The 24,009-nt window shown below is 38.6% G+C and overlaps 1 protein-coding gene across 12 annotated transcripts in view; it reads left to right on the top strand.

Moving 5' to 3' along the window:
• The first annotated feature begins 308 nt into the window (after nucleotides 1-308).
• Nucleotides 309-24,009, top strand: part of PUM2 (pumilio RNA binding family member 2) — a 104,118-nt gene continuing 80,417 nt past the window's right edge. For 7 of the 12 annotated variants that reach the window (XM_049902671.1, XM_049902668.1, XM_049902677.1 and 4 more), the window contains exon 1: nucleotides 801-928. The gene's annotated coding sequence lies outside the window, so the exon portion shown is untranslated. Of the gene's footprint in view, nucleotides 474-507; nucleotides 614-690; nucleotides 710-800; nucleotides 929-24,009 lie in introns of those variants that run through there. The other 5 variants (XM_049902665.1, XM_049902664.1, XM_049902662.1 and 2 more) reach the window with 4 other exon arrangements.

Raw genomic sequence — 24,009 nt, 5'->3', positions numbered from 1 at the left:
CAGCGGTTCTATCAAAGTCAAACACTGTAGGTCAGCAATTTTGCTGAGCGCTGGTCCCACTTGCCCAGGGGGAAACGAGGACGGTGACAATCCACTTAAGGGGCACCATTTTCAGCACACCATGCGTCGGTAAGGGTGACACCTAAAGGCCTGAAGGAATGTCCGGCTCCTGTGGGTGACAGCACCCCGGAAGCGAAGTACTAGGAGTACATCGCGGTGGGTGGCGCAGGCGCGTACACCAGCACAGGCAGCTGGGGGAGAACAATGAGCTACGGGGGAGGAAGGGGAGGGTAAACGAATTCGGAAGTTGAGGCCCCACGCGGGAAGACAGAGCAGAACGCAGCGTTCGGAAACACCACGCTAGCCCTGTCCGAGCTCCGCACACGCCTCTGCAGGGCGCCGCCTCCGCTGCCTGGCATCAAAAGAGGCGAGCGCGAGCTGCCAAACCCCAATGCTAGCGGCGAGCCCGCAAGGTGAGGGCGGGGGAGTGCACGCCAGAGGGACGGCCAAAAACGCGAAAGCGGAGAGAGCGCGCGCAGGCGCAGAGCCCCCGCCTGCCCGCTCCCGGAGCGCGGGAGAAGGCACCGAGGCCACTGAGCAGCGCCGAAGCTCCGTGAGTGGCTCCCCCGCCCCTTTCTCCCGGAGTGCACTGCGCGCGCCCGGTGGGCGGGGGGAGGGGAGGGGAGGCGGCGGTGGTAGCCATGTTGTTGTGAGTCTCTGTGTCTCAACCTCGGTACTTCGGTGGTTCGGAGGAGGAGGGGGAGGAGGAGGAGAAGGAGGAGGTGGGGCGGGGGGGGAGGGAGGTAGGTGGAGAAAGAAGATTTTGCCGCCACCGAAGGCGGAGGAGGGGGAGGACGGCCAAGAGCGACGCCGCCGTGTGCCCAACGGTCGGTGTCCCCGGCTGAGGCAGCGCGGCCGCAGCAGCCCCGTAAGTCAGCGCGCTCCCTCTCTCCGTCCTTTTGCGCTGCAGTCTGGCTTCCCAGGCTTTGTGTGGCGGCTTCGGCCGGAGCGGACGGCCGGCGGGCTGGCGGGCGCGGCCTGTAGAGTACCCGAGACGGCTGCGGCCTCGGGCCCGCTCGCACAATGCCGGGGGAGGGGTGCCGGAAGGGGGTGTGCGCCCGGTGGGGGGCTCCCCTCTCCGCTTTCCCGCTTCCTTTCCTCCCCCCTGACATAGCCTGGCGGCACTGGGGGACCGACCCAGCTCTTCGTTTCGGCGCGCTTGGGGCTGGAGACCGAGCTGTCGGTCCGCCTCAGCCCTAGGTTCGGAAAGTGGGGGAGAGGCCTGGTGGATCCCGAGAAGCGTGCGAGTTGGAAGTGCCTGAAGAGGAAGGAGTGGGTTTACAAGAATAAGTGTGGGAATTCTCGAGGGTCCAAGTGCGTCCGGGAAAAGGTTGCAGTAGACAGGTGTGGGTATGAAAGAAACAGTGACTTAGGTCCAAGTTGTTAGGTGCCATTAGTAAAGAATATTGTGTTTTCGTTACAGGAACAGATGGTGAGATTTAGAAAAATATATAATTAAAACCAAAGAAAAGGTTAGATACTTCAAGTATTTTAGCTGTAACTTAGTATCAGAGTTGTGTCAAATATTGGAAAAATAAACTGTTACAGTTTCATGTCCAAACACTCATGTAAAAGTTACTGTTACGTTTGAAAACATCGCTAGGGGAAACCACATTTCTTAGCTTTTCTTTCTAGCAAATATTTAAGCATTTGAGGACAGTATATTGCCGACATATTAGGTGCGTAACACAGTCATGTCAATTAAAATCAGGACTTAGTACTTTGTGAGATTTTTGTTAAGAAAATTGGTGACAGATTTTTTTGGTAAAGGCTTTTAGAGGAAGCTTTATTAGAAAAATGCTTTTAAACGATTAAGAGAAATGTAATACTTGTGAAGGTGTTGTATGTCAAGAAAAACAATTTTAATAAAGGAAGTTACTTAAGGATTTTAAAAGCTTGTTTACTGCTTAGATCCATGTTTAATAGGTGACTCCGCACCATGTGACCCCGTGTATGGAGGATGATTTAAGGAATTCTGGCCAGGAACTCTGTTAAAAATATAAAGATAAATATTTTTAATTGGCTGAGTTTCTGTTGTCAGTCTTTTAATACCTGCTGTTTTAAACGATTTACCTCACGTGCACAGTTGTCAAACACATAATGGCATTTCCTTTATAGCAAGAATATCTTTAAAATTCCAATTTTTGGTGAAATTGAGTTGTGTAGAATGAATTGTGTTTTGATGTCTTTGAGGACAATTTTTGTATGCAGAATAGTTCCACTAATTTTTAAAAACTGAAGTTATAATTTTAGAAACCTGGTCCTTGGGCTTTTAAGTTCAGTTTTCTTACTCTACACAAGTCGAGCTATTTTATTTTTCAGTTGGATTTGCCATTAACAAACGTGCACATACCCAAATAATTTAAACCGCATTTAATTGTTTTCTAAATTTTTGTTGTTGAGAATATACGCAGTAAAACAACTGAACATTTTCTGCAAGTACAATTCATAGACATTGATTACATTCTTCAAGTTGTGCAACCCATTCTCACACTCCTTTTCTGAGTTGTTCCTCCCTCGTTATCATAAACTCCCTGCCCCCTAAGGTTCCTGTCTGATCTCTCCAATTACTGTTGTCACTTTGATCCTATATCCCCTTTGCTTAAAAGAGCTTAATGCTCAAGGCAGACATTTTTTACTAGTTAAGCTATTGTTCAGTTTTAAGATGACTTCAGGGGATATTTTTGATTTAAGGTTTAAAGATTATCTCAGGGCAGTAGTTTCAGGAGTTCACCTGCCATGGCTCTGGAAAGTCTAGAGTCCATGAGAATTTGAAATTTTGTTCTGCATTTTTCCCCTTTTGATCAGGATTCATCTATGGAATCTTCGATCGAAATGTTCAGTAATGGTAGCCAGACACTATCCAGTTCTTCAGGTCTCATGGCGAAGGAGGCAATTGTTCCTGGAGGCAATTAGCCACGCATTCCATATCCTCCTCCTATGCCTGACTCCATCTGTTGCTCCAGGTGAATAGAGACCAGTTGTTGAGCCTGGAATGGCTGCTTGCAAGCTTTTAGGACCTCAGGCACTATGCAAGAACTGGGGGATAGAACAGAAGCACCAAACACCTTAGTAGGCCAGTTAACTGGGATGTCCCATGAACTGTGACCCTAAACCTCCAAACCAAGGCACCAAATCCCATGAGGTGTTTGGCTGTAAACTGCGTTTAGTTTTAATATGTGGCTTCCTTAACTCCGTTTGTCTGAGCCTGAAGTCCTCTGAGATGTTTCAATACTTTGTAAGATTTCAATGAGAACGTCTTAATTTGCTATCACATTTGGAGTTGGTCTTACAAAGTTGTCACTTAAATAGGCCAAATTCTCTTAAGCATTGCAAGTATATACAATACCAAGTAATGTAGTCTTAGCACATATATTGATATTATGATTTTGTTTCTTTTGAATATTTCCATATTTGTTTATAAATCTTTCTGGTATTGGAAGATAATTTGCCTTTCTGGACTTATCATCCCGGTTAGCAGAAGTATTTATGATCAGAGATTTGGGCCAGGTGTGATGTTCAAAGCCAGTCTTCTTGGTGACCAGACTGTCTCCTTTTTATAGATACTGTGACAGGATCTTAATAATTTTAAGTAAGGTTGATTTCTGGTTCTTAGACTCAAATTATACACACTTAATTCAAGGACCTTTGAATTTGGTGGTATTTTGAGATATGCAGATATTTTTTCCATTTAACTTTAAAGGCCTTTGAACACGAATGAATTATGCATCCTTTCATATTCTTAAAACTTATTTTAAATATCTGAACATTCTTATTTTGATTGGCTTTGTCTGACTCATGCAGTTTGAATCCATTTTACTGACAAGTGTGATTAAGAGAAAAATTTTACTCATAACTCTTGTTAAATTGGTTTGTGATACTAGATTTCTTGCTGTTTTTAAGAAGGCATAAAAATAGTCTGACTTGGACCTGTCGTCCACCTCATTGCTTTTCCCTTTGATGATTTTTTAAAAGGGAACTGGTCTGACATGGCTCAACCCCTTCTTCTGTCTTTGGGAGTTTGTCCCCTACAGAAAACAACCTGCTCTGCTTCTTCATGAGCCCACTAAGGATAGACTCTGTCCCTTTTAGGAGTGCTATCTATGACTAAAAAAAAAAAAAAAAAAAAAATTTTTTTTTTTCTATGACTAAAAAAAAAAAAAAAATTTTTTTTTTTTTTTTGACTAGGTTAGAAAAATTAAGGGGTGTGGTATTAGGAAACCTGCTTGGTCTAGGTCTAAATTATGCCTTCCAGTGTAGCTTTATCAGTAATAAAGGTGATATTTGGATTGCCGTTTGCCTAACCCCTGTCTCACTCATTTCTGAATTCTGGAATGGGGGAAGAATGTTTCCCCAAATCCTATCATTTAGAAGTTAATTTTTTTCCCCAATTTTATTGTGCTTTAAGTGAAAGTTTACAAATCAAGTCAGTCTCATACAAAATTTTATATACACCTTGCTGTATACTTCTAGTTGCTCTCCCGCCAATGAGGCAGCATACTCCTTCACTCTGCTCTCTATTTTCGTGTCCATTCAGCCAGCTTCTGACCCCCTCTGCCCTCTCATCTCCTCTCCAGACAGGAGCTACCCACATAGTCTCATGTGCCTACTTGATTCAAGAAGCTCACTCTTCACCACTCTCATTTTCTGTTTCATAGTCTGGTCCGTTCCCTGTCTGAAGAGTTGGCTTTGGGAATGGTTCCTGTCTTAGGCTAACAGAAGGTCTGGGGACCACGACCTCTGGGGTCCTTCCAGTCTCAGTCAGACCATTAAGTCTGGTCTTTTTACAAGAATTTGAGGTCTGCATTCCACTGCTCTCCTTCTCCTCGGGGGTTCTCTATTGTGGTCCCTGTCAGGGCAGTCATTGGTTGTAGCCGGGCACCATCTAGTTCTTCTGGTCTCAGGCAGATGTAGTCTCTGGTTTATGTGGCCCTTTCTGTCTCTTGGGCTCATAATTACCTTGAATCTTTGGTGTTCTTCATTCTCCTTTGCTCCAGGACCAATTGATGCATCTTAGCTGACTGCTTGCTAGCATTTAAGACCCCAGATGCCACTCTCCAAAATGGGAAGCAGAATGTTTTCTTAATAGATTTTATTATGCCAGTTGACTTGGACATCCCCTGAAACCATGGTCCCCAAATCCCCACCCCTGCTATGCTGTCCTTCGAAGTGTTCAGTTTATTCAGGAAACTTCTTTGCTTTTGGTTTAGTCCAGTTGTGTTGACCTCTCCTGTATTGTATGTTGTCTTTTCCTTCACCTAAAATAATTCTTACCTACTATCTGATTAGTGAAAATGCCTCTCCCTCCTTCCCTCCCTCCCACCATCTCCACTCTCATAACCATCAAAGAGTATTTTCTTCTCTGTTTCAACTATTTTTCAAGTTCTTGTAATAGTGGTCTTATACAATATTTGTCCTTTTGCAACTGACTAATTTCACTCAGCGTAATGCCTTCCCGATTCCTCCATGTTATGAAGTGTCTCATAGAGTCATCATTGTTCTTTATCGATGCATAGTATTCCATTGTGTGAATATACCATAATTTATGCATTCGTCTGTTGATGGGTATCTTGGTTGCTTCCATCTTTTTGCTATTGTAAACAGTGCTGCAGTGAACATGGGTGTGTGCATATCTGTTCATGTAAAGGCTCTTAATTTTCTAGGATATATTCCAAGGAATGGGATTACTGGATCGTATGGTAGTTCTATTTCTAGTTTTTTAAGGAAGCGCCAAATCGATTTCCAAAGTGGTTGTACCATTTTATATTCCCACCAGCAGTGTATACGTGTTCCAGTCTCTCCCCATCCTCTCCAACATTTATTATTTTATGTTTTTTGGATTAATGCCAGCCTTGTTGGAGTGAGATGAAATCTTATTGTAGTTTTGATTTGCATTTCTCTAACAGCTAATGATCGTGAGCATCTCCTCATGTATCTGTTAGCTACCTAAATGTCTTCTTTACTGAAGTGCCTGTTCATACCCTTTGCCCATTTTTTAATTGGGTTGTCTTTTTGTAGTTGAGTTTTTGCAGTATCATGTAGATTTTAGAGATCAGGTGCTGATCAGAAATGTCATAGCTAAGAACTTTTTCCCAGTCTGTAGGTAATCTTTTTACTCTTTTGGTGAAGTCTTTGGATGAGCATAGGTGCTTGATTTCTAGGAGCTCCCAGTTACCTAGTTTCTCTTCTGCATTGTTAGTGATGTTTTGTATACTGTATATGCCAAGTATTAGGGCTTCTAGCGTTGTCAGTATTTTTTTAGAAGTTAATATTTTAATAGCGATCTTTGTATTTGGCATTATAGATAGAAAACAACTTTTATTTAAATAATTTATTGATTGTAGTTGAAAGGTGAATTTACAGAGAAATAATGCTTTCAGACTTTTCCAGTAAAAGAAACACCGTATAGAATTGATTATGTATAGGTAGGTGCGTTATAAATGTTTTTCCTTAGGAAAGTTTTAGGTATAGAGTAAAAAGTGAAAATGATATGTAAACTAAAAATGATTGGGATTACAGTAGCTAAGTTTGCAGAGGTGGAACATACTAAAAACTAAAAAATACTGTTTAGAGACATGATTAATATATTTTTCTCTTAATAATTTTTTCTTCCATAACTGAAAAGACCCAACTTTTTTAATAAATGAAAAATTAAGACTTGCCTAATTAAACACACGTGTCACCTTCCGGAGAGTCATTTTACTTCTTAATGAAATTGAAGAAAACTTTTTTTGTAAATGAAGAGTTTCGTCTGACCCTTGCTTGACTGTTTTTTATGTTCTTCTAAAATGACCTAGGAATTAAAGCATGTTGACAAAAGAATAGTGTCCTTAGTACATACCACTTTTGGAAATTTAACTACTGTGATCCCATCCAATTTAGTTTACATATCATTTGTTTTCACTTCTGAGTACCAAAGTATATAAAATATTGGAGGAGGTTGGGAAGAATTGTTTCCTTTTTTTAGTCCTGAAAAACACCAATAAATAAGTAGAGGACCTCATTGAAGAGTTGTTAGCTGCCGTGCAGTGAACTTCCAAATCATGGCAACCCAGCAATTCCACTCTTAGGTATATACTCTGGAAACCTAAAAGTAGTGACACAAACAGAAATATATACACCCATGTTCATAGCAGTATTCACAGTAGCAAAAAGTAGTAGTAGAAACAACCTAAGTGCCCATCAGTGGATGAATGGATAAACAAAATGTGGTACATACATACAGTGGAATACTACTCATCCTTAAGGAGAAGTGAAGCCTTGATGCATGCCACAACATGGATGAACCTCGAAGACATCATGCTGACTGAAGTAAGTCAATTACAAAGGGAGGAATACTGTATGACCTCACTCGTATGAAATGATAGGAATAGGTAAATACATAGAGACCTGTGATTATTAGTGGTTACCTGGGTTGGGAGGGGGGAAGAGGGAATCATTCTCAGGGAAGTAGCGAAATTATGTCTCTGGTGATGGGGAAATCGGCATCGAATAAGGGTAATGGTTATACAACCTGACTAAGGTAGCTGATGTTGCTAAAGTCATATACCAGAAAAAGGGCAAAATAGCAAATGTTGTGTTATATATAATTTTACAACAGTAGCAACAACAACAAACAAGATTGCAGTTGCCAGTACTACTTAGGTACAACCAAAGGCCTCATGGGATTAGTTCTCGTGGTTAGAATGCTTTAGGTTCATGGCTTCGTGGGACCATCCAGCCAATTGGCTTAACACTGTTCTTAGAGTTTCTTTTCTACTCCCTGGTTTGGCAAATAGTGCCTGGAGTCTTATAAGCTTGTGAGCAGCCATTCTTGATAAAATAGTCTCTGTTTGCCTGGCGCAGCGGAAGAAGGAGACCGAGGAATCTGAGAAGGAACTGGACTTCAGGTTTAGTTGCCTCCATGTGCTACTACTGCCTTCTTTGCCATGAGATCAGAAGAATTGGATTGTGGCCTGCTGTCATTACTGAATGTTTTCATCAAGGACTCAGTAGATGGGCCTGTTCCAGTTTTAGTGTAATAAATTGCTTTCATCCAAAGGGGAGTCTTAAATCCTTTAATGGAATCTGTAAATTATGTTGATCCTGAGCCAGCAAAAATAAGAATAGTATTTCAAAGCCTGTTGCTGTCAGTTGAATTCCGACTCACATTGACCCTATAGGACAGAGTAGAACTACCCCATAGTTTCCAAGGAGTGGCTGGTGAATTTGAACTACCGACCTTTTGGTTAACCACTGCGCCACCATGGCTCCTGCCAAAGATGTGTTGTTTGCTAATTTTCATCTGAAGTTTGGTTGAAAGGCTATTCGTGAGTATTGTTTGAAGAACGTTTAGTGCATTTGTTACTCTGGACATTCTAAATTGTATCTTTTCATCAAGCTAGACTACCAGAAACTTGCATTTTTGGGAGTTGCAGGCCTATTATGTGCCAGATACTGTCCTTAGTTGTTGGTGATATAAGTAGCGATAAGATGATATGGCCCTTATTATGAGTTTACAGTATAGTGGAGAGAAAGATGCTTAAACTGGCCATTTCAGGGTAATATATGAAGACTGGGAGTTCTAGCATTCTTAATTGTGTTCGTGTCAGACCCGTATGTACATGGATCAAGAGGCTGTCCCTTTAAGAGACCAAGGGGATAGTTTGTGGTTCAGAACTTATTCAGTTTGTATGCTGAACAAATAATTGTGAAGCAGGGCCTATATGAAGAGAAATGTCACATCGAGATTGAAGGAAGACTTATTAACTACCTGAGATATGCAGATAACATAATCTTGCTTGCTGAAATTGGAGACGACTTAAGGCATTTACGGACTACAGCCTTCAGTATGGATTAGGCATGAATGTGAAGAAAATGAAAATCCTCAAAACTGGACTGAGAAACAATATGATAAATGGAGAAGAAACCAAAGTTGTCAACGATTTCATTCTAATAGGATCGACAATCAGTACCCATGGAACAGCAGTCAAGAAGTCAGATAATGCGTTACATTGGAAAAACTGCTGCAAAAGACCTCTTTAAAGTGTTAAAAAGCAAAGATGTCACTTTGATGACTAAGGTGCACCTGACCCAGGCCCTGGCCTTCAGTTGCCTCTTATGCATGCAAAAGGAGGGCAGTGAAAAAGGAAGACAGAAGAATTGATACATACAAACTGTGGTGTTGGTGAAGAGTATTGAACTTATCGTGGACTGCCAGAAGAACGAATAAATCAGTCTTAAAAGAAATTCAACCAGAATGCTCCTTAGAAGCAAGGACGGCGAGACTTCATCTTGCTTTCTTTGGATACATCATCAGGAAAGAGCAAATGCTAGAAAAGGACATCATGCTTGGTAAAAAGGGTCAGTGCAAACAAGGGAAACCCTCAATAAGATAGATGGATTGATAGTAACCACAATGATGAACTCAAACATGCCAATCATCATGATGATGACACAGGGCCGGGCATCGTTTCATTCTGTTATTTGTAAGGTCACCACAAGTTAGAGCTGACTCATTGACAACTAACAACATACTAAATGCCACGGAGGCGGGCCTACAAGTCCTGTGGACCCAGACTGCAGAGATCAGGAAGAGCATCCCAAAAGACTTAAACCCCACAACTGTCACGTCGTTCCAACCCATAGTGACCCTAAAGGACAGAGTAGAACTGCCTCACAGGGTTTCCAAGGTTGTAATCTTTATGGAAGCCAACTGCCACATCTTTCTCCGTCAGAGCAGCTGGTGAGTTTAAATCGCAAACCTTTTGGCTAGGACCTGAGCACTTAACCACTGTTCCACCAGGGCTCCTCCAAAAGACTTAGAGAAGTTAATTTAGTCAAGAGACAGTTGAAATGGCATTCAGCCAGAGGAATTAGTCTGCACAGTGACACTGATAAGGGAGAATGGCAGATCTTAAAGTGGAGGTAGGGAGAAGGATTGGCAAAAGATAAAACTGGGGAGATAGGCAGGGCCTCACCAGACTTAAGGGTCTTATATATTTGGACAGTCCAGAGGAATTCAGGAATCCAGGATTTTAAATTAGGAAGATTTAGACCATAATGTCCTAAAGCACCTTGTGTTAGGAGTTATGTACTTGACTTCTTGAGAAACTAAGTACGCTTATATAAAGCTTGGCATGTGCTGTTGGGGTGTTGTTGAGGATATTTTCTGTTACAACCCTGTCTGCTATAATACCCTATATAATACCTTTCTTTTAAAACTTAGTGCTAGGAATAAGGTTGCTTCCAGGAAATTAGTATGATTTTCCCTGTGGATAATGAGATTGTATGTAACTTACTGTTGTTTTTTCTCCCATTTTATCTTTGGAACTTCAGAAGTTAGAGTTGAATTTACAATTTTTGGCAAGTTTGTAATTTTTTTTTTTTAATATTTTTGTTATTCAGTAGTTGCTTCCTTCTTTCCTTAAATTTAGCTTTGTTTTATTGCATGTATTTCCTACAGGATACTTAGAAATTTTTGGAAGAAGTTATATTTTTGTAACAAATATAGGGTAAATTTTCATTTAAATTTTACCCAAGAATCTTTTTCTACCAAATGGGCTTTTTGTTGTTGTTGAGTATAACTTCATATTTAGTCCTTGAAACAAATTTCATGTTTTGGTTTTTATTTCAGACATTGCAACCTAGGTGTTTGATTTTGTTGTTGTTGTTGCTTTTTTAAGCAATGCGTTTTTTAAAAACTTCACTTTCTTTAGGATATTGGCTTATCTCACTTAAAGTTTTTAGGAAATAAATGATCACCGATTCAAGCCTTATTCTCGAGTATTTGGGGAACTTTAAAATCACAATTTACGCCCACCACCTAAAAGATTGCTCTTACTTAATTCAAATATTTGTATAGCCCCTGTATTTTTCTTAGAATATTCAGAATGGTCATAAAAACTAAACATAGTTTAGAGTTTTTAACTGTCATAAGTTGTGCGTTTCCCTAAACAAAAATTAAATTATTATTCTACCCAGCCTGTATGAGAAAGCTGAAATATGTTATATAAACCCATTCCTTCATTTTCTTTTAAGTTTTACTGGAAATGACTAGAAATACTCTTTCTCAAAATGCCTGCTTTCTTTGTTAACATATTTGTAGAAGAAAGTTGTACTATCAGGTTAAAGTTAAAGAGTTTTCCTTGTAGGACTTCTCAGAGCTTTTACTATGCTGATGACACTAGGAAAGGGAAAGGAAAAGATGACCACAAGAATGAACGTGTGCTCAAAGTGCTTGCAGAAGAATAAGTGCTGCTGGGGAGCAGCATATCCTAAATTTATTTGACTAGGAACCCCTTTTTTCAAAGAACACATTATGTGAGCTGGTGTTTAAGTAATACACTTTGGAAAATTCTAGTCTAAAGAAAAAATCGTATTAAAATTGCATTAAAGTCTTCTGCTTAAAATGATTTTAATCTTTTTCTAGTTCGCACACCACGCACACAAAGGTAACTTCCTTTAGTTCCCTTTGTTACAGCCTACTTAACATTTCTGAAGTTATTTTTCCTTGGCACTATAGTAACTTGAATTGATTCTGTGTTAACAATTGAAAATTACTAGATAGGGTGTTAAACTAGTACTAATACCATGAGCTGAAAATAGCACACAATCTCTTGTTTTCTATTCTGTGATAAAGCCTCTAAACTATAACATATATGAGCTGAACTTATATAGGACCTTTAAAAACAAAAACAAAACTTAGTTTTGGTAACTTCACTAAAGCCTTATAACACAGAGATACTAAGGCCAACATGAATCCTTGGGTGGTGCAGTCGGTTAACATGCTTGGCTACTAACCAAAAGGTTGGAGGTTGGAGTCTACCCAACCTGATATTCTAATTGTGAAAAATCAGCCATTGAAAACCCTATGGACTACAATTCTCCTCTGATACCCATGAGCTTTCCAGGACTTGGAATTCACTCAAGGGCAACTGGTTCTTTTTCATCTCTTCCTTACCAGAGTTAAGTTAGGTGTTCCTTTAAGACTTTACCCAAACATATATAGCCATCTACACTGCCTACCCTTTAAACAAAAATGGGATCATATGGTAAACATGCAATTTGGTGTTTCTATTTAATATAGGGAAACCCTGGTGGCATAGTGGTTAAGTGTTAAGGCTGCTAACCGAAACGTTGGCAATTCCGATCCACCAGGCACTCCTTGGAAACTCTATGAGGCAGTTCTTCTCTGTCCTGTAGGGTCGCTAAGAGTCAGAACCGACTCATCGGCAACAGGTCATAATAAAATGTATTAGTATATGCAACTTTTTTTTTTTAATAACTTGTAATTTTAGTGCACTTTACCATATTATCAAACCATTGTTCTGTTGTTCAGTTGAGGGTGTTCAGTTTCTGTTTTTGAATCACTGCAAACAATGCCACAGTAAATACTCTTACAAGTTTTTTTAAAACATTGGTGCTGTTTACATAAGGTAATTCCCAGAAGAGGGATTGCTGGGTCAAAGGCTTTTATATTGATTTTTAAATAAACAGAAAAGAATATGTCCACTTATTAGGTTGGGTCTTCAATACTGTAGAAAGCATGTATATTTCATATATCATCTCATTTAGTCTTCACAGTAACCCTATGAAAAAAGCAATTGTAATTTTATAATGGAGGAAACAGGCTTACAGAGTCTGTAATTGGCCTGAGTTCATTTAGCTAGTTAGAGCCAAACTGGAGCTGTATTCTAAATCTTGTACTTTTTTCTTTTTCTGTTAAACCGTAATAATAATAATTAAAAAAAAAAAAAGAAGTTCCCATTGAGTTGATTCCGACTCATAGTGACCCTATAGGACAGAGTAGAACTGCCCCAAGGAATTTCCAAGGAACCAGCTGCTGAATTCAGACCGTTTACCTTTTTGTTAGCAGCCAAACTCTTAACCATTGGGCTCCACCATAATAAATGGTACTAAATTTTTTTTAGTCAGAAAACCACTAGGGGTTTCTGGATATATTCCTTAGCCATAGGTAGTATGGTGATATATAAGAATTTTAAGTCCGCATAGGAAAGCATCACCTGGAGAGCTTAAAAAATCTGTACCTGGTCACCAGCCCACACTAATTCAAGCCAGCCTTGAGTAGGTGGGATCTGAGCATCTACAGGTTTTAAACATCACCTACCTAGATTCTGATGCACTGTGACGGTTTCAGAACCAGTGACCTTAATATTTGGGTGTTAGTATGCCTGAGTGAGGGGTACATGAAGAGTTTCCAGAATGTCTGTGAGTGTATATTAAGCTTCCTGGTAATCAATCAATAGGTCCTCAATATATGTACTAAGAAAGCCATACCTCTTATCCATCCTAAATATTACTGTGGTACATTTTACCCCAGGCAGTTCAGCCTTTAGGGTATCAGACATAGAGGAAGCTTCTTTTAATGATTAATTTGAGCTTCCTATCTTATTCACATTGCTATTTGGAGTGAAACATGGCATTAGAAGTGGGTTATTTTGGCCTCTTTTGGCGTTTCTGAATTCAGATCAGTGATGGTCTTGAATGGTAGGCGTGATGACAGTTTTTCTTTACCAGTTCACTTTTTCCTTTCCTAAGCTTCTGTCAAAGAATATGTTACAAAGCAAAGAACAATGCTAAGAAGTACTTTGAAAGCTAGAAATATGAAATCACATTTATCACAGCGTACTGTCAAGTGTATTGAGTTTAGATGTATGATTTGATTGTCTCCATTTCTTATGCATTGAGGAATATATTAAAGAGTAGGGTAGAGCTAACCTAGACAAAACAGCATTTGTAAAAACTTAAATCATGTAAGTGCTGTTGCTTAAAATTGAATGGTGAGAGAATATTTAGATCTACAAACTGGATTTTGCTTTTGTTAAAAACCCAAGGTGTCATGGGTATACCTTCTTCTTTATTGCCTCTTAAAGCCGTGGAAACTTACAGACCAAACTAAAGTTGGAATTTTTTTTTTTTCTTTTACGTGAAGCCTAGTTTATTGAAAAGATGTTTTTCTGTTACATTTCTTCATAAGTTGTGAGACATCATCTGTACCCACCACCATCACCAGTTGCCTTTCTGACTCAGGATGTGTGACAGTAGAACTGTGCTCCATAGGGGTTTTAATGGCTGAATTTTTGGAAGTAGATTGCCAGGCTTCTTTTCCAAGGTGCCTCCGGGTGGACTCAAACCTCCAGTCTTTCTATTAGCAGCCAAGCACATTACCTGTTTGCATCATCCAGGGATTCTAGTCTATATTTAGATGTGTTTATTTTAGGAAAAGTCTAGTATTGCTCTTAAAACACACACACACACACGTCGTCGTAAACATACATATTCCTTAAAGGTACACTATAAAAATCACTTCTTTTTAGTCTTACCTTGGTATGGTATATTAATAATGAATTCATTAATTAAATGTTTGAAATCAACGAAGCCGTTGATTTCAAAGTTAACTTGATTATAATAACTATAAATGTATTTAGTGATTTTTTAAAAACGTGTGCACATTTTAAATACATTCAGAAATATAACAAGTAGGAAATATTCAAGCAGTAAAGAACTATAAAATGTACATATCATATCCAACCACTATTAACAGTTAAGTGGTACTCTTTCCGATTGTTTTCCATGTATACATATATGTATATATGTGCTTGTATCCTGTTTTTACAAAAGTGGAATGATAGAAACATAGGCTGTTTTTCACCTTGGCTTTTCCCTTAATACCCTGGAATGTTTTTTCTATGTATATGCACAAGTAGATCTGTCTCATGTTTTTTAATGGATGCATAGTGGATGATCAGTTTCTCTCCCTCCCTCCTTCCCTCTCTGTTATAAACCAAAGAAACTAAACCCATTGCCATGGAGTTGATTCCAACTATAGGACAGAGTAGAACTGCTCCGTAACGTTTCCAAGGAGCGCCTGGTGGATTTGAACTGCTGACCTTTTGGTTAACCACTACGCCACCAGGGCTTCCCTCTCTGTTGTAGTGCCTTAATATCCTGTTTGATCCTCTTCCCTCATAGCTATTAACATTCATGGAACACTGTGTAACCAGGCAGTTTGTTAAATTGTGATAGATTTTTTTCAGTCCTAACTCTGATTTAGAGGAATTTTTAAGTCTAATGGGTCACATTATGTTATTAATAGATTGGAAATTACCGGTTAAATACCATTGGAATCAAGAGGAAAAATTGCTTGGCATAGATTCTATGGAGAAAGTTGCATTTGTGCCAAACTTTGAAGGATTTGTAAAACTTAGACATGAAGAGATAAGTGGTGAAAAGCTGTCTAGGGGTTGAAATAGTGTGAGCAAAAAAGGGAAGATTGAGGAGCTTTTAGAGAGTTGTGTAATTAACATGTCAGCCAGTGATTGTTTATTCTTGGAGTCCCTGGGTGATGCATCAGTTTAAACATTCCACTAGTAGTTCAAACCCATCCAGAGACTCTTTGGAAGACAGGCCTGGAGATCTGCTTCCGAAAGGTCACAGCTTTGATAAACCTTATGGAACAGTTCTACTCTATACAGGAGGTCCCCATGAGTTGGAATTGACTCAATGACAACTAACAACAACAATAATATAGGCAAGAGTAAGAGGCAGTTGGAGTCTTGACAATATTGAATTGTCTGTCATTTAGTAGCTCTAATAAAAAGAAATTAGCCAAAATTTCCTTTATTGTGAAGTAGGAAAACAATACCAACTTTGCTGGATTGTAGTGAGAATTAGAATGCGCTTCGTATGATCAGTGCAATACAGTTGAGTGTTAAATAAATCGTTACTTCTCTTTGGGGCACGGCTGTCTGATAAAAATTAGTCTGAAGAAGTTGGTACTCATTTGGAAATCAGTTTTTAGGAAAATTTTTCATAGACTATTTTGTCAAAAATAAGATTTTAGGAAGTAAGTTTATCTAACACTTGGACCCTAACTCAGTCAGTTTATAAATGTTTTGTTAAAAATATTGTCACCTGCCTCACAGGGCCTTCTGTCATATTGCTATGAAAACAAATGCTCCTCTTCTGTATACTGCGGCAGGTGTCGTCTTCCTTTTTATATACTTATTCTTTGTATATGCCTGACCAGGAAGAGATGCCAAATATATGGTGATACTCTGATATTCCCCAGTGAGTGTTTTGGCCAGGTTGTTTATATCAACCTTAAGTCATCTAAGTGAAATTTTTTCTTTTTTTAGTGTTTTAATTCATTAATTTTGTTGTGTGTATTTTATTAAACTTTATTACAGAACTTTTCAAACACAGAAGTAGAGAAAATACTGTAATGAACTGCTGAATATGTCACCTGTATTCAGCATTGTGTGAATCTTGTTTATACCCATATTTTACTTTTTAAAGAGTATTTCAAAGGAAATCCCAGAGAACATGTCTTTGCAAAGATGGATTTTCTTACTGATGAGGACTTTATATCTTTTATTGTGCTTTAGGTGAAAGGTTACAGCACAGATTAGTTTCTCATTGAAAAATTTATACACACATTATTTTGTGGTCAAGTTGTGCTGACTTCCTATATTGTGTGTTGTCTTTACCTTCACCAAAGTTACCACTTACCTACTATCTAGTTAGTATTTTTCCCTTCCCACCTCTCACCTCCCTCATAACCATCAAAGATTGTTTCTTTCTGCATGTAAACCTTTTCTTGGGTTTTATAATAGTGGGGTCGTACAGTATTTGCTCTTTTGTGACTGAATTATTTCACTCAATGTAACGCCCTCCAGATTCATCCATGTCGTGAGGTATTTCGCAGATTCATCTTTGTTCTTTATCATTTCGTAGCATTTCATTATGTGTATGTACCATAATTTGTTTATCCATTTATCTTTTGATGGGCATTTAGGTTATTTCCATCTTTCTGCTGTTGTGAATAACGCTGCAGTGCACATGTCTGTTCATGTGATGGTTCTTATTTCTCTAGAACGTATTCCAGTGAGTGGGATTGCTGGATTGTATGGTATTTCTGTTTCTAGCTTTTTAAGGAGGCGCCATATCCGTTTCCATAGTGGTTGTACCATTTTACATGCCTGCCAGCATTGCATGAGCTCCAGTCTCCCTGCAGCCTCTCCAGCTTTTGTTATTTTCTGAGTTTTGATCAGAGCCAGTAATGTTGGGATGAGATGGTATCTCATTGTAGTCTTAATTTGCATTTATCTAATGGCTAATGAGCTGGCGCATTTCTTCATGTATCTGTTAGCCACTTGAGTATCTGAATGTCTTCTTTGGTGAAGAGTCTGTTCATATCCTTTGCCTATTTTTCAAATGAACTGTCTTTTTGTTTTTGAGGCGTTAGGATATCTTTTAGATTTTACAGATTAGACCTTTGTTGGATATGTCATGGCCAAATTTTTTTTCCCAGTTTGTAGGTTCTCTTTTTACTCTTTTGGTGAAGTCTTTTGATGAGCATAAGTGTTTGATTTTTTAGAAGATCCCGGTTATCTAGTTTATCTTCTGGAGTTTGTATGTAGTTAGTTATGGTTTATATCCTGGTAATGTCATATATTAGGGCCTCTAGCATTGATCCTGTTTTTTCTTCCATGATCTTTATAGGTTTTTGGTTTTATATTTAGGTCTTTGATCCATTTTGAATTAGTTTTTCTGTATGGCGTGAGATATGGCTCCTGTTTTTTTTTTTACAGATGGACATCCAGTTTTGTCAGTACCGTTTGTTTAAAAGACTGTCCTTTCCCAATTTCGTATACTCTAGACCTCTGTCAAAGATCAGCTGACTGTAGGTGGATGGATTTACTTCTGGGTTCTTGATTCTGTTCCATTCGTTGGCCTAGATGTCTGTCATTGTACTAGTACCAGGCTGTATAGTAGGTTCTGAGATCTGGTAGTGTGAGGACCCTTACTCTGCTCATTTTCTTTTCAATAATGCTTTGCTTATTTGGGACATCTTTCCTTTCCATATAAAGTTGGAAATTAGTTTTGCCAGCTTGTTAAAGAATGCTGCTGGGATATGAATCAGGATTGCACTATATCTGTAGATCACTTTGGGTAGAATTGACGTTTTCACAAAGTTGAGTCTTCCTGTTCACGAACATGGTATGGTTTTGCATTTATGTAGGTCTCTTTTGGTTTCTTGGAGTAGCGTTTTGTAGTTTTCTTTGCATAGGTCTTTTACATCCCTGCTTGGATTTATTCCTAAGTATTTTATCTTTTTAGGGGCTATAATAAATTGTATTGTTTTCCTGATTTCCTTTTCAAAGTTCTCTTTTTTGGTGTATGGGAATCCAACTGATTTTTCTGTGTTTCTCTGGTATCCTGCTACTCTGCTGAATATTCCTATTAGTTCCAATAGTTTTCTTGTGGAACCTTTGGGGTTCTCTGCATACAGTATCACATCATCTGCAAATAGGGATAGTTTTACTTATTCCTTTACAATTTGGATTCCCTTTGTTTCTTTTTTCTTGCCTTATTACTCTAGCTAGGACTTCCAGCACAGTGTTAATTTAGAATGGTGATAAAGGGCATCCTTGTCTTGTTCTCCTTCTCAGGGGGAATGCTTCAGCCTCTCTCCATTGAGAATGATGTTGGCTGTTGGTTTTGTATAGATGCCCTTTATTATCTTGAGGAATTTCCCTTCTATTCCTATTTTACTGAAAGTTTTTAACAGGAACGGGTGTTGGACTTTATCAAATGCCTTTTGTGTCAATTAAGATGATCATGTGATTTTTTTCCTTTCGTTCTATTTATTTGGTAGATTATGTTAATTGATATTCTAAGGTTGAATGATAAGGACTTTTAAAAACTATAATCCTTGCTGTTATTATAACTAACAAAATTATTTAATATCTGATACCCACTCTATGTTTTTATTTCCTTATTGTCTCCAAAAAGTCTCAATAGTTGGTTAGAATCAGGGTTTAAATAAGGTTTACATACTACATTTAACATTTAAGTCTGAGCCTATAATGGTCCTTCCCTCCCCTGTGCCTTAATAAAATTTCTTGTCCTAGATATACTAGAGAAACTAGGTAATTTTTCCTTTAATATATCTCATATTTTTGAATTCAGTGATTAATTTCTTGTGGTATCTGTTGACTTTTCTGTCTTCCATATTTTCAGTAAGCCAGTATTTAGATTAGTGGCTTGACTAGAAAAATTGAAGTTCAGTAGTTTTTTTTTTTAAGGCAAGAATATTTCATAGGTGGTGATGATCTTTGCTGTTGCATTACATCATGAGACATCATGAACAAGCAGACAACTGTCTGTTCCACTGTTAGGATCATTGTTGTTGTTAGGTGCCGTCGAGTCGGTTCTGACTCCAGGCAACCCTATGTACCACAAAATGAAACACTACCTGGTCCTGTGCCGTCCTTAGAATTGTTGCTATGCTTGAGCCCATTGTTGCAGCCACTGTGTCAGTCCATCTTTTTGAGGGTCTTCCTCTTTTCCGCTGACCCTATGCTTTTCCAAACATGAAGTCCTTCTCAAGGGACTGATCCTCCCTAACAGCATGTACAAAGTATGTAAAGATGCAGTCTCGCCATCCTTGCTTTTAAGGAGCATTCTGGTTGTACTTTTTCCAAGACAGATTTGTTCGTTCTTTTGGCAGTCCATGGTATATTCAGTATTCTTTGCCAACACCACGGTTCAAAGGCATCAGTTCTTCTTTGGTCTTCCTTATTCATTGTTGAGCTTTCATATGCATATCATGTGATTGAAAATACCATGGCTTGGGTCAGGTGCACCTTAGTCTTCAAGGTGACATCTTTGCTTTTCAACACTTTAAAGAGGTCCTTTGCAGCAGATTTGCCCAATGCAGTGCCTCTTTTGAGTTCTTAAATGCTCCTTCCATGGCTGTTGATTGTGGATCCAAGTAAAATGAAATCCTTGACAACTTCAATCTTTTCTCCCTTTATCATGATGTGGCTTATTGGTCCAGTTGTGAGAATTTTTGTTTTCTTTACGTTGAGGTGTAATCCGTAGTGAAGGCTGTAGCCTTTGATCCTCATCAGTAAGTCCTTCAAGTCCTCTTCACTTTCGGCAAGCAAAGTTGTGTCATCTGCATAATGCAGGTTGTTAATGAGTCTTCCACCAATCCTGATGCCCCGTTCTTCATATAGTCCAGCTTCTCAGATTCTTTGCTCAGGATACAGCTTGAATAGGTATGGTGAAAGAATACAACCCTGACGCACACCTTTCCTGACTTTAAACCACTCAGTATCGCTTTGTTCTGTCCGAACAACTTCCTCTTGATCTATGTACAGGTTTCTCATGAACACAATTGAGTGTTCTGGAATTCCCATTCTTCGCAATGTTATCCATAATTTGTTATGATCCACACAGTTGAATGCGTTTACATAGTCAATAAAACACAGGTAAACATCCTTCTGGCGTTCTCTGCTTTCAGCCGGGATCCATCTGACATCAGCAATGATATCTCTTGTTCCACATCCTTTTCTGAATCCAGCCTGAATTTCTGGCAGTTCCTTGTTGATACACTCCTGCAGCAGTTTTTGAATGATCTTCAGCAGAATTTTTGCTTGTGTGTGATATTAATGATATTGTTTGATGATTTCCACATTCAGTTGGATCACCTTTCTTGGGAATAGGCATAAATATGGATCTCTTCCAGTTGGTTGGCCAGGTAGCTAACTGTCTTCCAAATTTCTTAGCATAGACGAGTGAGCACTTACAGCACTGCATCCGTTTGTTGAAACATCTCATTTGATACTGTCAATTCCTGGAGCCTTGTTCTTTGCCAGTGCCTTCAGTGCAGCTTGGATTTCCTCCCTCAGCACAATCGGTTCCTGATCATATGCTGCCTCTTGAAATGGTTGAATGTCGACTAATTCTTTTTGATACAATGACTCTGTGGATTCCTTCCATCATTGGATGCTTCCTGCATAGTTTTATACTTTCCCAATAGAATCCTTCACTATTGCAACTTGAGGCTTGAATTTTTTTTTTTTTTTTTCATTTCGTTCAGCTTGAGAAATGCCGAACAGGTTCTTCCCTTTTGGTTTTCTAACTCCAGCTCTTTGCACATGTCATTATAATACTTTGTCTTCTTGAGCTGGCCCTTGGAATCTTCTTTTCACTTCTTTGACTTCATCATTTCTTCCTTTTGCTTTAGCTGCTCGACATTTGAGAGCAAGTTTCACAGTCTCTTCTTGGTCTTTTCTCTCTTTTGCCGTCTTTTCAGTGACCTCTTGCTTTATTCATCTATGTTGTCCTTGATATCATTCCACAACTCATCTGGTTTTCAGTCATTTGTGTTCAGTGTGTCAAATCTGTTCTTGAGATTGTCTCTAAATTCAGGTGGAATATATTCAAGGTCGTATTTTGGCTCTCATGGACTTGCTTTGATCTTCTTCAGTTTTAACTTGAACTTATATATGAGCAATTGATGGTCTTCCACAGTCGGCCCTTGGCTTTGTTCTGACTGATGATATTGAGCTTTTCCATTGTCTCTTTCAACAGATGTAGTCAATTTGATTTCTGTGTATTCCATCTGGCGAGGTCCATGTGTATAGTTGCTGTTTATGGGGGTGAGAAAAGGTATTTGCAATGAAGACGTCGTTGGTCTTGGAAAATTCTGTCAATCTCCGGCATTGTTCCTATCACCGAGGCCACAGTTTCCAACTACCAATCCTTCTTCTTTGTTTTCAACTTTTGCATTCCAACCACCAGTAATTATCAGTTCATCTTGATTGCGTGTTCGATCAATTTCAGACTGCAGCAGCTGATAAAAATCTTCACTGTCTTCATCTTTGGTCTTACTGGTTGGTGCATATATTTGAATAATAGTCATATTAACTGGTCTTCCTTGTAGGTGTATGGACATTATCCTATCACTGACAGTGTTGTACTTCAGGATTGGCCTTGAAATGTACTATTTGATGATGAATGCAACACCATTCCTCTTTAAGCTGTCATTCCTGGCATAGTAGACAATATGATTGTCTGATTCAAAATGGCCAATGCCAGTCCATTTCAGGTCGCTGATGCCTAGGATACCAATGTTTATGTGTTCCATTTCATTTTTGAGGATTTCTAGTTTTCCTAGATTCATATCATACATTCTAGGTTCCAATTAATGGATGCTTGCAGCTGTTTCTTCTCATTTTGAGTTTTGCCACATCAGCAGATGAAAGTCCCAAAAGCTTTACTCCATCCACGTCATTAAGATCGACTCAACTTTGAGGAGGCAGCCCTTCTTCAGTGGTCTTTTGAGTGCCTTCCAACCCGGGGGGCTCATCTTCCAGTACTATATCAGACAATGTTCTGCTGCTATTCATAAGGTTTTCACTGGCTAATGCTTTTCAGAAGTAGACTGCCGGGTCCTTCTTCCTAGTCTGTCTTAGTCTAGAAGCTCAGCTGAAACCTGTCCTCCGTGGGTGACCCTTCTGCTATCTAAATACCAGTGGCATAGCTCCCAGCATCACAGCAATATGCAAGCCTCCACAGTACGACAATCTGACAGACACCTGGGTGTTAGGATGATTACACATATTAAATCACAGAAAGTAATGTTAATTTAGAAATACCATTTTTGGGGGACTTGTTTCATAGTGTATCTTTGACATCATTAAAACCACTTTTTGGGTTATCAGTTTTCTAAATTATGTCACCTCCATTTGCATTTAATTTATTTGACCTGAGTCTTTTAGGTGATATCTAAAAGCATCAAAAACAAGCATTGATTGAGATTGATTTAGGCTGTAACTTCTCTAAGCAGTACTTTGTTTTTTTTTTGTTTGTTTTTAAAATAAAACAATTGAGAGAAAGCCTTGTAATACCAAAGACTTTGTAATGACTCAAATATATTGCTATTCTCCTTGAGAGGATTTTAGGGGGGAAAAAATCTTGCTTTATATTTGTGACCATGTAAGTACTATATGCTTTCTTTTTCGGTCTTTCCTCTTTGAGAATAAGATCTCTGTGACATTTATCCTCGAAGAGCTAAAACATTCTTGCACAGAAATATTGGTAAATTTTTATTCAATGTTTAAATATTGGTGCTGGAATAAAATGTTTGATTAGAAGATTTGAGGGACTTTGAAGGCGATTTCTGTTTTTTAGGAGTCTGTAAGTTGCTAATGTTAATTTTTATGTTGAATTTCACTCAAAACATAGAACTTGACTTTTCCTTAGTATAATTGAATCAATAATATGGTTCTTTGCCATAATTAAGAGTTTTTGCTTTGCTAGTAAAATGAGCATATATAATTCTCCCGTGAAGTACACGGACAAACAAGTAGAAAATATCAAAAACTGTTAATGTTGGTCATGGGTAAGTGATTTGTTCAACACCCCTGGAAAAACATATGGTTGAGTTCATGCCTCAGAGAAATAACAGATTACTAGGTATTGATGGTTATTAGTAGCTTTGAATGTCAGATTTTAGAGGCTAAAATAAAGGTTTACGATAAATGCCTAAACTTGGATTTTTGTTTATCTTTGTCATGGAGGTAAGAAAAGACATTGCTAAAGAAATTAGCCGTGTTGCAAATTTGAAGATGTGATGTAATATTTTGAAGAGAAGAAGATACTGTTAAGGTTTTTAGCATGTTTGCAATGGATGCCTTCAGTGATGATGTTCATTAAAAACAGTCCAAGGAAGATTACTACCAAGAGTATTTCATAAGCAGCTTAATTTACACTCTGTGCATATTGACTTATATTTATGTGACTCTATTAAGTTTTCAAGTAATTTTGTTGTTTTTGTAATTTATAACGAAAGGTAATAGCAATTTCTAGATAAAGAAGACCAGTTTGGAGAAGTAGTGCCCTTGAGAAGTTGTACTCAATAGTCATAGTACAAAAAGTCTGAGGAAGAGTCTGGTCATCATTGCTCTATAAAAATGAGCATTGTATATTAATGTATATGGAGGTTGTTTATATATGTATAAATTGTCACTATATGCATTAGTTGATTTCATAAAATACAATCTTTTTCATTCAATATATATTGAGCATTTAGATGGCTAAGATACGGTCCCTAGTCCCTTAGTCTCTGATGCTTAACTTTTGGTTTTCTCA

The sequence above is a fragment of the Elephas maximus genome, chromosome 12 (genome assembly GCF_024166365.1).
Source record: "Elephas maximus indicus isolate mEleMax1 chromosome 12, mEleMax1 primary haplotype, whole genome shotgun sequence".
Lineage (NCBI taxonomy): Eukaryota > Metazoa > Chordata > Mammalia > Proboscidea > Elephantidae > Elephas > Elephas maximus.
The sequence above is the reverse complement of the archived record's forward strand: the minus strand, read 5'-3'. Positions and strand labels throughout refer to the sequence as shown.